The 14,737-nt window shown below is 38.1% G+C and overlaps 1 protein-coding gene across 1 annotated transcript in view; it reads left to right on the forward strand.

The window, feature by feature from the left end:
- The first annotated feature begins 412 nt into the window (after window positions 1-412).
- The window catches only part of mei-9 (DNA repair endonuclease XPF mei-9), a 29,226-nt gene continuing 14,901 nt past the window's right edge, over window positions 413-14,737 (forward strand). Inside the window, exons 1-2 of the mRNA XM_083117187.1 lie at window positions 413-562; window positions 9,070-9,171. The gene's annotated coding sequence lies outside the window, so the exon portion shown is untranslated. The remainder of the gene's footprint in view (window positions 563-9,069; window positions 9,172-14,737) is intronic.

Raw genomic sequence — 14,737 nt, forward strand, 5'->3', positions numbered from 1 at the left:
CATATTACCCCGCCTCGTTGATGAGTAGGAAGGCATGATGTCTCTCCCCGGTTCCGACGCCCCTGATTACGTAACAGCTGTGGATCGGCGCATTGGACCAATTTTTTTCCATCTGCTCCATTAGCAACACTGCTTCTTTGGTTCTGCTGACTAAAATATGTCACTCATAAAATTATACCGTAGTAAAGTATTAAGTAAGTAGCTTTTGACCGGTATTAGTTAGCCCCCGATTTTGTAGCTCCCCACTTATTTCAGGCTAGCGCCTTGGTTTATCAAGAAACAGCGGGGGAAAGGGGGGGGGGCCTTCAGTGTTCCACTTGTGTGTATATAGTCATACCTGCAAGTCGCAGTTGCCTGATGTATGAGTAATCTGTGCGCACGCATCAGTCAAACAATATGGCGGAGCAACGAACCAACGTCGAACTTTCATCAAGCTACAACCGACAATGATACAGCAATATATGATGCGAAGGAAGAAATTGGATGACACAGTATCAAGGAGGAATATCTTCGCATATTGAACCATTAAGCCTGCAAAAATAGTGCTTCCAGCTTGTGTGTAGTACGTATTTTGTGTTTTGGCAGCTGAATGTTGAGTACTAACATGTAGGTCCATTGTGTTTGGGGAATTCACCGTAGGAATATGTCCGGTATATTTGTGCTAAAATGTTAAAATTCGTCAACATTACGTTGGCCTTATTTTGTCATCTTCTGCAGTAAAGATACGACAAACGTAATCTTGCTTTAATTGTTGTCTACAAAAAGGGTACAAAGAACATAAAATATTACAGTAGGCTAGTTAAATTACCACCCATCATGATGTTCATTTACGATGGCGTAACAGATAATGTTTTCAGAAAGTACTGAACGAGGCTGTAAGTATCAAGAATGTTCCACTATTTTTTAAGTCTTCGAATTGGAAGTATTAGGGGCCCAAGTTCCTTTTGTTTTATTGCGATTTCATCATGCTACGAATGCAATTTTTACATAGTTCGATTTCAGTTAGTGAGTATGCGAACTTCGAAGCATCTGTGGTATAATTTAGCAATACAGGGAATTTCTCCAATTTGTTTGAAATTTCGGATACTTACTAATTTGGGTCTCCTAATCACGAATGTGCACTTAAAATTTGGCGCTCACGTATAGAAATTCCTAGGTATAATTTAACAATACAGGGAATTTCTCCAATTTGTTTGAAATTTCGGATACTTACTAATTTGGGATTCCTAATCACGAATCTGCACTTAAAATTTGGCGCTCACGTATAGAAATTCCTGAATTATGGCTAGCCCCACGGACCATTGGTGCGTGGTTAGGTTACTAAACATAGTTAAATTTTAGGGTCGTAGTAATATCAGGAATATATATATTTCGTTCTTTAAGTATTCGAAACGGAAAATCTTGCGATAAATAATGAGCAATTGTGCATTGTGGGTTGCGATGACTGACCCTCTTGTTTTGCAAGTTTGACATGTGAGCGCCAAATTTTAACTTCAGATTCGTGATTAGGAGCCCTAATTTAGTGAGTATGCCGAATTTCAAACGAAATGGAGAAATTCCCGGTATTGTAAAATCTCTCCGCATCTGTACCATTCAATGTATGTCGAAGTCGGTTTGGTACTAGTTTACTGTGGGGGTGACACCTATAAATAATTTTTTCACACTTTTTGACATTGCTAACGTACTATTTTGAAATGCGGAAGGTGAAATATGCATTTCTAACATAATGTCTATTTCTTACATTTACGAGTACTAACTGTTAACTTGTTATTTCAATTCTGTAACACACATTATGGCGATAGTGTACTGGTTCATCGCACGTTGTGAGAGTGTTTTGTCGATTTATGCAGTGTTGCAACCTTGTTCATCGGGTGCGGGGATCTGAAATTATGCTAATACCTCGCAAACCATTGATGTTAGCCCCACAAGCAATTTTCCGTAAGATTAGTTTAGGCAAGCATAGTTAAAAAAATTTAAAAATACTCGGCACTTCATGTTCTAGTGAAAACACTGGGAGTTTGAAATACTGACTACAGGGTTTACTTCATCTAACACACGGAACATTGTGCTCTCGTGCAGAAAGCAAAAGGCGGCAGCAGAGACAGCGTGTCGGACAGAGATTTTCGCAGAAAACAACATGTATTCACATTAAAATGGATCAAAACTACATTTACGAACTTCCACAATGCTACAGAAAATGATTTCCGTAAATAATTTGTCCTGTAAATTTGAAGAAATCTGTCACCCCAATAGTAAACTGTTACCGTCGGTTTTTCATTGCTGTACCCCAAGAAATGTCAAAATTTCTCGCCGATTCTGGGCTCTGCCCCTGGGGTAATAACCTGCAACTGCTGTCGCGGCAACGCCTCCGCTCCAGCTACCCACCTGTCTCTATTGATACTTTGGTAAGGAATTTTAATATTAAAAAAATGTAAGTTTCGTAGTATGTAGAACTCCCAAAAATTACTTTCCGTGCTCCAGAATTTCTTTTTCACACTTTTCTAACCTAACCTTACCGAGAATTTTCAGTGCGGCTATTCGTCAATGGTTTTCCAGTAATTGCAGCAACGAACCTATAAAAAATCTGGTATGACTTGAGATGACCGGACCCCTCTCCGATTTTCTTCATATTTGACATACTCACTAATTGAGGCCTCGTAATCACGAATCTGAAGTTAAAATTTGTCGGTCACATCTAGAAATTGCGAACCATTGACGCTAGCCCCACAAACCATTGGCACGTGGTTAGGTTAGGCAAACATAGTTAAAATTTGGTGTCGTGGTAGTATCAGGAATATATATATTTGGTTGTGAAACAAAAAAATTTGTGGAAATCGACGGTTTCCATTCTGAAAACTAATGCCTTATTTTAGCTTATTTTGCAATTTCTAGAAGTTTCCGACAAATTTTAACTTCAGATTCGTGATTAGGAGGCCTCAATTAGTGAGTATGCCAAATATAAAGAAAATCTGATAGGGGTCCGGTCATCTCAAGTCGTTCCAAATCTTATTTTCGTAGCACTAACCACAAACATTCCTCACCGAAGATGCCATTTTCGTATCCTGCAATTTTACGATCCATACACTGTTGCCAAACTTACCTGTAATCAAATCAGTTCGCATTCCATATCCTCTTCTACATCGTGATTGTCACTTTCACTTTTGTCCTTCATCTTCGACGCATCCTCCTCCACAATTCTAACACGATCCGTGCTCTCTTAAGTATCAAATCATTGCTGTAGACACATTAAGTCATAGCGAACGTCACAAATCAAAACTGTGGCAACGCTGTAGACACAGTAAGTCATAGTGAACGTCAATTGTTTTTATCAACAAATATGGTTTCCATACTTGTACACGGAGAATGATTGCGAGAATTGAAGAACTTCTTTTACAACTTGTACATGTTAATGATCAATTTCTGCACTTGACCTCAACATCTTAACCTTAGAAGATCCACCGCGACTAAGTATTTCGTGAGTATAATTAGTATTATGGAAATTACAGAAGGGTCCGGTATTGTAAATTCTAGCCATGCATTCTACTAAGGTTCCGATTTACTTCTACATTCATTCCCACGCTTCTACGATACTTACTTTCACTTGTCAACTGAGAATATCTTGACCATGAGAAGTGCATAAGGTAATTTTCAAATTGTTTTTTTTTTTTTTTCAACATAAATAACTTTTTTCGAGTCCAAACAATGCTCATTACTTTAAGTAAGGTTCAAATTTTGTGTGACAATGATTTTCAAAATTCTACGATAATTAGTCTTTGTGCTAGGAGAAATCATGGTACATATTTACTATCACACAAACAGATTTCTTCATTTTTACAGAAGAAACTACTTACGGTAATAAGTTCCTGTAGCATTGTCTAATATCTGGAAGGTGTTTTCTGTCATGTGGGAATGTATCATAGTGGGAAATTCATGTTTTTTGTTAAAAAATAATTCTCCGGAACACAATAGCCTTTGGCGTCTACACCTTCGTAGATCATCACGCGTCGTGCTTGTGTTTTGTCAATGTTCATTGGGTATGCTTTGTTTCCAACCAATGATACAAACATAGTTAAAATCCGTTGAACCATTCACGATAGTTCCAAGAAACATTACGTAAGGTTAGGTTAGGCAAACATAGTTAAATGAATTTTAACTATGTTTACCTAACCTAACTAGTTACACAAATTTTACATTGCCATATTGTGCTTACGCAAGTGAAAAAACTGAAAGAAAGAAGTACTCATAATGTGAAAATTGAAATTACTTTCATAAAAAAAATGTGAATACACCTTAAAGTATGTTCCGCGAAGCAGATAGATAAGTATGAATGTTAAAAATGACGAAACAAAGAAATTACATGTGTTTGTGGAATAGTAAATTTTTACCAAAATCATATAACAATCGGAACCGTTTATTTCCATACTAATTAACCCTGTCCAGATCGCTGCACTTTTTGATTCTCTTTAGGGTTATTAGCATTATAATTACTTCTGCAAATGATCATGTGATTTGTGGTCTTCAGCACTTTCTTGTCTTCTGAACACCTGGTGAAAAGAGCCCCACATGCTATTCTTACCACCTGCTGAAAGTAGTCGCGGCTTTTTTTTTTTCCTTAGCACCATGCCATGAAGGCATATAGGGGGTGTGGGGGTAACGCCCCACACTTTCTTGATCCGGTCGTGACTAGGGGTGATGTGATCAGCACCACGTCCCTGACTGCCTTTGCCCCCCAGGGTTTCCCCCAGGTACCCATGTTATTAGACGCTGGGTGGGCACCGGGGCCGCTTCCAATGTTAGAAAAGTTCCCAGATTTGAACCGGCCGGGGATCGAACCCGGAACCTTGAGCATGGTAGTGAGACGTGTTACCGACTGAGCCACCGCGGCTACTTTCGAGGTTTCGAGGTTTATAGCCTCATTGGCCTGTTTGCTGGATTTGACGAAATAAACCATGTGATCCGCAAACGTCACATTTACTTTCAAAATTCCAGTTAACGTTATTCATATGGTAGTAAACGTCTTTCATATGCAAACTTTCCACATACGACTAAAAGTGTATGGAATTTCTTATTACTTATTAGTACCCACTCTAGGTCCAGTCCCAATTAGCCTTATTGTGCATAAAGTGGACTTAAAACACGAACTCAACAACAACAAAAAACTTAAAACATGTTCTTCTGTTGACAATGTATACGATTTACTTCTGTGCTGTGTACAAATAACAGTATATAGTTCTTTTTCAGATAGCTTTATTTTCACCCCAAGTTCTTCTATTCAAAAGCCGTCAATTTATTGAATGTAGTTGTAAAATTTGAGAAACAGCTCACTTTAATTACTGTGTAAATAATGTAGCAGTTGCAAACACTGGTAGCGGTCAACGCTTCTGACGTAATTTGAGCTGGATGCAGGGTGTACACCAAGGTCCTTTGAGTCGTCTTCCTCTCTGGGGAAACTCTTCACGGGGGTGCACATTCCACTTCCTGGAAACACAAACGCTCGCATTTGCCATCTCGCCCCAACTCCCAATGTCAATTTTTACGCATTTTGCATTTCGCGAAATCTAAAATAATGATATATATATATATATGGAATTTTGAACAGTGATGATAACTTCTTTTAGTTATTTTATGACTAAAATTTTTTATTATAGTCAGGATCTTGTTTATGTGTTCATGAAGACAAATATTTGTTACTAGTTTTGGTTTTTCGGTTGAGCTCTATTATTTTCGGGAATCACGCAAGCTGAGGAAGCAGAGCTTTTTGTAGAAGCATTGTGGATGGTTTCCACCAGAATTTCATGCTTCACCATGTGACTCCTTCGGGTGCGTTATTCTCCTGAAGAGCAGCTACAAGCATTGAGCCTGGTGCTTGCTACAGACCTGCTTAGGAAGTTTGCGACCGTAATTTTCCATGAAATTGAGTGCGATGGAAACTAAATAAGGCTAAAACATTAAGTACATTAAATGATATTTGAATAATGCAAGCAGTGCTTGCATTGCTTGTACTATATCTTCGCCTCTGTTGTGAAATAAAGTAAGTCTGTTACCTTATCGTGAAGAACAGCAGCCTGAAGGCTTCACACAAGTGAACCTAGCACCCAAAACGACATTCCACAACAGCAACTATAATTTTACGTTGTTGGGTTTGTTACCATGTGTGTTCTTTTGCTATTTGAGTGTGCATACAAAGGGTTTTAATAAGCGGTGAAGGCACCCCGAAATGGCAGGTTTTTGATTATGCTGATCATACTTTGTGATCGAAAATCTCCATTATTTGTTTTCCGCACGCTGCAACTAATTTTGTATTACGCAAAACATCAAAATCTGTAGATTAATATAAATGTCAACGTAATGAGCGGTGAGCCAAAAGTTTGTTATGGATGTCGGATTGTCGCATATGAAGCAGAAAGATGATTCAAAGGAAATTAAATCACAATTATTGAAATGAATGTATTCTGGCTATAAGTATATGTGCAATGTTCCAAATCCCATGTAAATCGTGGATGTTGCCTTTCTCACTGAAGCGAAACTAGTCTTATAAGCATTTACAGTGAAAGTAAATTATTTTATGTTCTAATGCATGGTACAGTCATGGACACTTCGGGGTTGTAATGATCTCATTGACTTGACTTACAATGGAATCTTTGCAACCCAGAAGCATCCATGATTGTTCCTGCACTTGAGTAACAAAGGGTAAAGATGGGAGTAATATGAATTACTGTAAATCTGAAATGGATTTGTTTTATGAGGATTTAATCTAATTTGTATTGTGTATGGGCATTATAAAGGTATTTATTTTTTTAAAACATAAGTTGATATCTGGAGAGTTTGATTTGTTATATACCATAATTGATACTGCTAGAAAAATATAATTTGGCCTAGCAGTACTTGATTGATTACTGCAGGAGTAACAAAATATGGGTCCTGCACATGCAAGACGTTATTATTTTTCTTAAAGTGCATTTCTGTTTAAATTTTTTTGCTAGTGTTTCTGTAATTTTTTTAAGAAAATGGAAACTTTGATTTTTCTTACACTTATGAGACTGATCAATATTGCATTGATTCAGTGAAACATATGGAGGCTGTACTAATGGGCAGTAGTAGCCTTTGTCACCCATACTTTTGCATTGTTAGAATGAAATTATTAATACAATAGCAATATAAAACATGCTCATATTTTGTGTAAGATGCAGACTAAATCATAAGCAATTTCTGCTTCTAATATATATATGCATATATTTACATATATTTGCCAGTTACAGTGCCACTTCATATTAGGAATTGTCTTAATCAGCTATTTGGAAAGACTGCTAATGTGTAATTATCTTACGCTAACATGACCAACTTCCACGAGGTTTGTGTTAAAGTGGATAATTTTCATTAATCATGTGAAAATTTCCCTAGTGACAGTTTGCTATTACCTACCATGCTATAGTGGAATCGCATGCAAAAGAACATGCGCAGACCTGCGAATCCTGTGCTCCCGCTGCAGGGGAGGGACAGAGTTGAGCAGGCTTCATTATGGCCCAAGTTGTATGATGGATGGGAAGGTACACTGAGACTTTTGGCCAAAGGTTCTTTTCCTTATGGTCACTCTTAAATCAAGCAACAGTATACGGTATCTCACTAGTTGAAAGTACATTTTCAAGAGGTGTTCAGATTGAACTTTACACACCTATAAATGGGTAACATGGCTAACGTGACTTAAGGCTTGGCTGGACCTGTGATATCAAGGTAACTGTTTTCTAAATTTCACATTACACATGCTTAAATTCCTTCTGGATCGTTCACGTGGATCTTCATTTGGTTTGCTTTAGATGTTATCAACAGTGAAAGCAAACCCGTATGATTCACGTGAATGCTCTAGAAGGAATTTGAAGCATGTAATTTTTCAGATTTTGAAATATCGTAGCATATTTTCGATAGGAGTGGAAATTTCAAACAACTGCCCTGGCATCAGCCAAAGGTCCAGCCAAGCCTGAAGCTGTAACTTTAATTCATCACTGAATCTGTACTAATACAACAGCAATATTTGTGACATTCAGATAAATCTAAGTGATTTTATGAGACTATGTTTCTAAAGCATCTTTCAGACTGAAGCGACAAGTGAATGTGTCAATTCAAAATGAACCTTCGGAATTAAATGCAATCTTTCGTGGCGAAATTCATGATGACCTGCACATGTTACGTGCATATATTTTGCACTGGACTGTTTTCTCAATTGTATGCATTGTGTTTCTTTGGTCTGTTTGTCATGCATAAACACATACGTACATGCCATTGCCATTTTGGTCTGAACGCTGCCAAAGAGAGAGAAAACATTTAATGCAATTTTCATATATTGTTATTAGGGCTGAGCAGGTACCGATGTGTTAGTATCAGTTGAAATTCATCTACCCGTACCAACCATATTGGAGGTCCTCAAGATAGTCACGCAACATTTTCACAGGGTCTAATTATCCAGCATTTTTTGATTACATAACATTATTTTAATATTTACGCACCAATATTTTGAACAAAATTTAATTTTTGCAATTTTCAAGTATCTGTATTGGTGGAATCAGTAAGAGTATTGGTTCAAAGTGGTATCGACTCAGTCCTAATTGTTATGTTTTTGTAAATCTAAATAAAAAAACTGCTGATTTAATGTCATCTGTTGGAGCAGGGTTGGAAATTCAATGCTGCTATCTTCAAGATCGTATGAAAAGAGCAGCACTTTCCCTTGATAATGATTTCAAGGGAAACTAGAATGTCTATTCCTCTAACCTGCAACCTAACAACATGGGTAGCACATGTTCATGTTCACTAACCCAAAATGGTGGAAAAGTAACAAAATAAGTATTGATGAACAAAACAAAATGAATGAGAATGGTGGTAAAGAATGTGGGTACATCCATTGTGGTACTTGTGTATGCCTATATTGTTTTTAGTATATTTTCATTACCAGGGATTAAATACGATATGCCAGATGTTTCACTTTTGTATCTCGGATGTTTATGTAATTTTGTGTTCTTTTTTTTTTTTTACTTATTATCTTTGTATTTCCATTATCAAACATTTTCTCATTTCCAGGGTGCAAAATGAAGAAGAGGAGGTTGGTGGCCATTAAGAACCATGTTTTCAATTTCCGTGTGTTAGTTTGTCTGCAGTTTTGTGTCTGCAGAAGTTACTCAGGTATGTAAGAGATTGTGTTTGTTCAAATTTTAAGTAATATATATTTCAAGAAGGTGATTTACTGTGTATCAGTAATTTTTAGTATCCTAAAAATGTTAAATTTTCAGAATCAAATGTTTGAGATGTATTACAAGAAGACATACTTGTATTGCTGCAAAGGCATTAGGCACAGAACAGTTCTTTCTTAATTTGATTTAAGGTACAAATAATTATGGTCTGTTCTGCCACAAAGGAAAAAAACCTGCAAATTTTTAGTGAAAATTTATTTTGTAATTCTACATGCCTAGATCTATATTTTCACATAGTTTCCGTGGTTATTTAAATAATTGTGTTAACATATGATGAGCATTTGTAGACCCTCCCCATAGAAGTCAGCTGCTTGCGAGGCAATCCGTTCCTCAACTCCCATTTTCACTTCATTGTTGCTGCTGGAGGAGGTGATAGTACTGGGTGCAAGGTCCGGTCTGTAAAGAGGATGAGCCAATTTGTCTCAGTCAAATGATGCAATCTGATCTTGCATTTGACTAGCGGTGTGATGCCTCGCATTATCATGAAGCAGCAAAATCATGGCTGACACATCCGTTATTCTGGATTGCAAGCCACAGTTTCTTAAAGGTCAGACAGCATACAGCTTTTATTTTGGTCCCTTGCAGCATGTATCCACTTGCAAAACACTGCATCTGTCCCAAAACATGGTTACCATAATCTTGCCTGTGATGAAGTGTGTCACCACTCCATTGACTGCAGCTTGTATTCAGGCATCAAGTGGGACCCACCCATGACTTATCCCCATGATGATGTCCAACAATTCATCACTTTCCTCCTGGTATTGGGTCAAAAATGTCCAGGCATTGGCCAATCTGCTCATTTTGTGTTCCTTGGAAAGCATCTTCAGAACTCATCGATGCACAATTTTTTGGTAAAAATTTACTATCCTTCGGACACCTCTAATTTTTTCGTTTCGTCAATTTTTGACATTCGTACTTACGTATCTGCATTTCTGAAGGTGTAGAACATCTAGAAATTGCAAAATAAGCTAAAATAAGGTGTTAGTTTTCGGAATTGAAACTGTCAATTTTCGCGATTTTTTTTTTGTTTCACAACCAAATATATATTCCTGATACTACCACGACACCAAATTTTAACTATGTTTGCCTAACCTAACCGAACTAACCTAACCATGCGCCAATGGTTCGTGGGGCTAGTGCCAATGGTTCGTGGGGCTAGCACCAATGGTTCGTGGGGCTAGCACCAATGGTTCGTGGGGCTAGCGTCAATGGTTCGCAATTATTTCCAATTTCTAGATCCTGATACTAACACGACACCAAATTTTAACTATGTTTGCCTAACCTAACCACGTGTCAATGGTTCGTGGGGCTAACAAAACACAATCACGACGCATCATGTTACAGTCACGACGTGTGATGGTGTACGAAGGCGTACGTGCCAAACACTATTCTCCGTCGGAGAATTAATTTTCAACGAACAACATGAATTTCAGCTATGAAACATTCCCACATCACACAAAACACCTTCCCGATGTTCGACAATGCTACAGGAACTTATTACGGTAAGTAGTTTCTTCTGTAAAAATAAATAAATGTGTCCGAAGGATAGTAAACTAGTACCCAATTTCTTTAAGTCCAAGGTTTCAGACACAATTTTGTACAGCACTGACCTTGACACTTGCAGAAATTCCAATGACGTCATGGAGATTGTAAATTGTCTGTTTGTATGGATTTTGGTGTCAACCACATTCACCAAATTGTCACTGGTTACAGATGGCCGACCTGAGTGCAGCTCATCATGCACATTCTCCATCCTTGAACATTATCACCCATTTCCGCATTTTGCTTTCACTCTTTGCATTGTGGATGGACACTTCACAAATCGGTGACGAATTTCTGCTGCTGCCAAGAACCGGATCACTGACCATACCTCACAGTTGGCAAGCCAATTTATCGTCTTATCCTTTAAACAGCCGAGCCTGTTTTCGAAAGTAACCCCTCTCTCGCCGTGCCTTTTGCGTGGGATTTTTAAATTTTTGGTAGGATTCAAATTTAACGGGACAAGTCTCTACTGCGATTATAGCGTAGTCCTAAACAAAGTTGCATTTCAATTCTAGTTTCATGTTTTATTAAAGATCTTTTATGTTATCTTTACAAGACAGCCTATGTAACATCCAGGGTTGTTAATTTTGAACGATTTACTGAAAACTTTCAAACCCAGGTAACAAAATATTCCCCTTGTACGTTTTGTAATAAACACTTTAAAGGTGTCACAATTTATAAAAACAGTTCCCTGCCCAATAGTTTTACGATTTTTCCAATTAATATATTGAAAGATACCTACATGTGGTTTAATAAAAGCATCATCATTTGTTGTGCATTCGTGATACAACTAGAACCAGAGTTGCAACATGAACCCACTTGATTCTTGTTATATAGCACCGGCCCCAAAGGCTTAGTGGTTAGCAGATTATAATAAAAGGGAGAAAAAGAAACTGTTCCAAAATAATTAAGATATGGGGAAGTTGGTTGTGTTAACGGCCCCGAGCTTGGCCAACGGAGAAGGACACATAAGTTCCTAATATGTTGGTCTTCGATCACAAGCCAATGCAAGCAAAAATTATTATTACTAGAAGAAATCAGAACACTGAAACACGTTATGAGATAGTATTTAATGGGCTGCAGTTGAAATACTTACAACGCCTTGCCTCCCTTCTCCACACATGCCTTGCAGACAAAATACAATCACTGGGTCAAAACAAGTTCGTAGCGGAGGCCGCTGATGGCCAGCATTGCTCACAAACACTAGTCTTTACGTATGCACCATTTCTTAATAAGTTAAAAAGTCTGATTGAAAACTGAGTACAAAGCTAAGAGTCCAAACTCTGTCAAGTGAGGAGGAAACATTTTACTCTCCGATATGTAAAGGTGCTGATGCGAGAGTCCTCAAGTGAGAAGGAAATATTTTCCTCTACGATATGTAGAGGTGTGAATGTGAGTGTTTTGAAGTTTTTTCCTTCACCCATGATTCCTCGAGTACACATCTCCGGGAGGAATTGTCCTCCTTCTCTATTGGTCGTTTTAACTCCTCCCACACGTGGTCATGTTTACACTGAGGGGGATGAGAGAAGGGATGATAGCCTTGCACGGATCAGCAACAGAACCTTGTTCATGGTTAATTTGGAGTTCGAGGAAGTATCTGGCTCTAATTAAATTTTAGTCTCTAATAACTTCACAGTGAGCACTTTACTTTTGACACTTGGTTAACTGATGTGTTTTCTCGCTGTCTTAACTTTCATGGTGGAGAGATATATTTTTGAACGAGGTCGGGGGTCAAGATTCCATACTATTTACCCTTATCACTTCACTGTCAATGAGCCAGACTGGCTGGCGCACTTGCATAAGTAATGTCCTCTGTTTCAGTCTATTATGTGTAGAACTATTGTTTTGATTCTGAGCCTGGGCAACTTCTTACCCCCTCGAGAACAGAGGATCGTTGCTCAGGACGAGGGCAAGAGTCTTGTTGGGCATTTTTAATTTTAAAATGCCTTAAGTTCCGTGATTAGCTGCATCTCTAAATTTCAACCATCAAGCTGAACGTGAATTGATGGTGACGTGAGCCGAATGTGGACTGGATGGATATCAAAGTTTATTGCGGGAACACACTGACTTCTTTCTCTCGAAGTAGGTGCGGTGATCTAATATATATCCAGGGCTTCATTGGAAAGAATGCTGGTTCGTTTGAGACTGCTGTCCTTTTCTCAGAGAGCAGAAAAATGAGATCTTGATAAAATGTAATTGGTACATCAGTCATAAGATCATGCTACGACACCAAATTGTTTGAATCCTGGCCTGAGCATGGATGTTTGTGAGTGTCCATTCATCACTTTCATCGTATCATCACTCATTCCCATCTTCGCAATTAGCCAAAAGTGGCACAAAAGCAAAGTAAAATAAAGCCAAATCAATCAACCTTGTTATATATCCACTTACACATTCTTTTTTTCTTTTTTGAAATCTTAATTTAATTTGATTTGTTATTTAGGGCGAGTGATTTTATGGTAATTGATGAAGGAATACTCACAAGGAACACCTATGCCCAGGCTGGGATTCAAACCCAGGACCCCTAGCATTGCAGTGTGCTGTGCCCACCATTTCGTCATGGAGGTCAATTTAATATTCATATTTCTTGATTTGTGTGCAAGTGGGCTTAAAATTATAATGTCTTATAACTCTACAATATTTTTCAGGTGTTGTCAATAGGATAGCTTTAAATAATTATAATTGAATTTATAAAAGTTGTAAATTGGTTGTATTTTCTTTCATTCATTTTACCAATATGTTCTAATTAGCTACAGAAATGCAACGCGACATTAAATAGCCGAAGTGGGGATTGAACATGAGACCCTTGCCACCGCGAGAATCTGCCTTAACTACTTTGCCATTTCACCAACCTTAAAAATTGTGATTCTTCTCAGTCTTTTGTGTAGCCTAATACTTACACTTATAATTTATTTTATACTGGAACCGAGCTTGAAGTAATCATCTTCTGTAGGTTTAAGTATATGACAGTAGAAAACTTACGTCAAGTGCCGGCAACATATTTGTTAAAAACACTAAAAAGCACACAAATAGCACATCATCATCAGAGCTGGTCGAGGGGTGACAGAAGGGATGCGGTTGATGATGATTCCGAGATGGAATCAAAAGCTCGGAAGAACTTCTAAAGGGGTTTTGACAAATTATGTGGGTTTATTGAGAATTCTGAACTGTCTCCCCAGTTATCAAAAGTTTCCCTTAATGCTGTGCCATCTGCCTAAAGGTGCCCACGCTCAAAGTTCCGGATGAACTGTGAATACCCGCTCCTGCATGGGCATGACTCTTTAGCCTGCAACTGCACTTTGAAGGACGTGGATCTTGCCCAGCAAAGAGCCAAGCTGCGTGAAGTCGGCCGACATCCATCCACCATGTGCCGTGCTTTGAGGGATTGGGTCCGACGGGTGGCAGGTCGGATAAGTGGACTTTTCTTCTTTCAGTGAGTCATGCCCACTCACACAACTCTCCATGTGCAAGGGATGTCAGGAATCGGTGTGCATGTGCAATACTATGCCTGGGTGGGATATAACAAGTTATTGTGAAACTGACCTTACTTAAAATAATATCACTCATATACTGTGATCCTGGAAATTTAGTTTTGGTGATGGGACCATCCAATAAGGAAGAGGAATTTTTCATTAGTCAGCTTGATGCAGAAATAGTAAAACCGTTATTTTAAAATTTTTCCAAGTACAGTAGAACGTCGTTTATCTGCACATCAATTATCCGCACACTCAAAAAAGCAAGATTCAGGTTCGAACAAATTTAAGCAATTTCTTCAATTGTACATTGGATCTAGATGTGTTTTAGTTTTGTTTAAATGGATCGGCAAACCTGCAGAAGGAAAGTTGGGTAACGGAATCTGCAACAATTAAGCTGAAGAGGTGGAACACCTATTTTTCTACATAAATAACACAGTATTGTAATTTAGGCACATACTGTACGTATAGTATGAGTATTTT

This window comes from Lepisma saccharinum, chromosome 2 (assembly GCF_977018435.1).
Source record: "Lepisma saccharinum chromosome 2, izLepSacc3.1, whole genome shotgun sequence".
In the NCBI taxonomy this organism is placed as follows: domain Eukaryota; kingdom Metazoa; phylum Arthropoda; class Insecta; order Zygentoma; family Lepismatidae; genus Lepisma; species Lepisma saccharinum.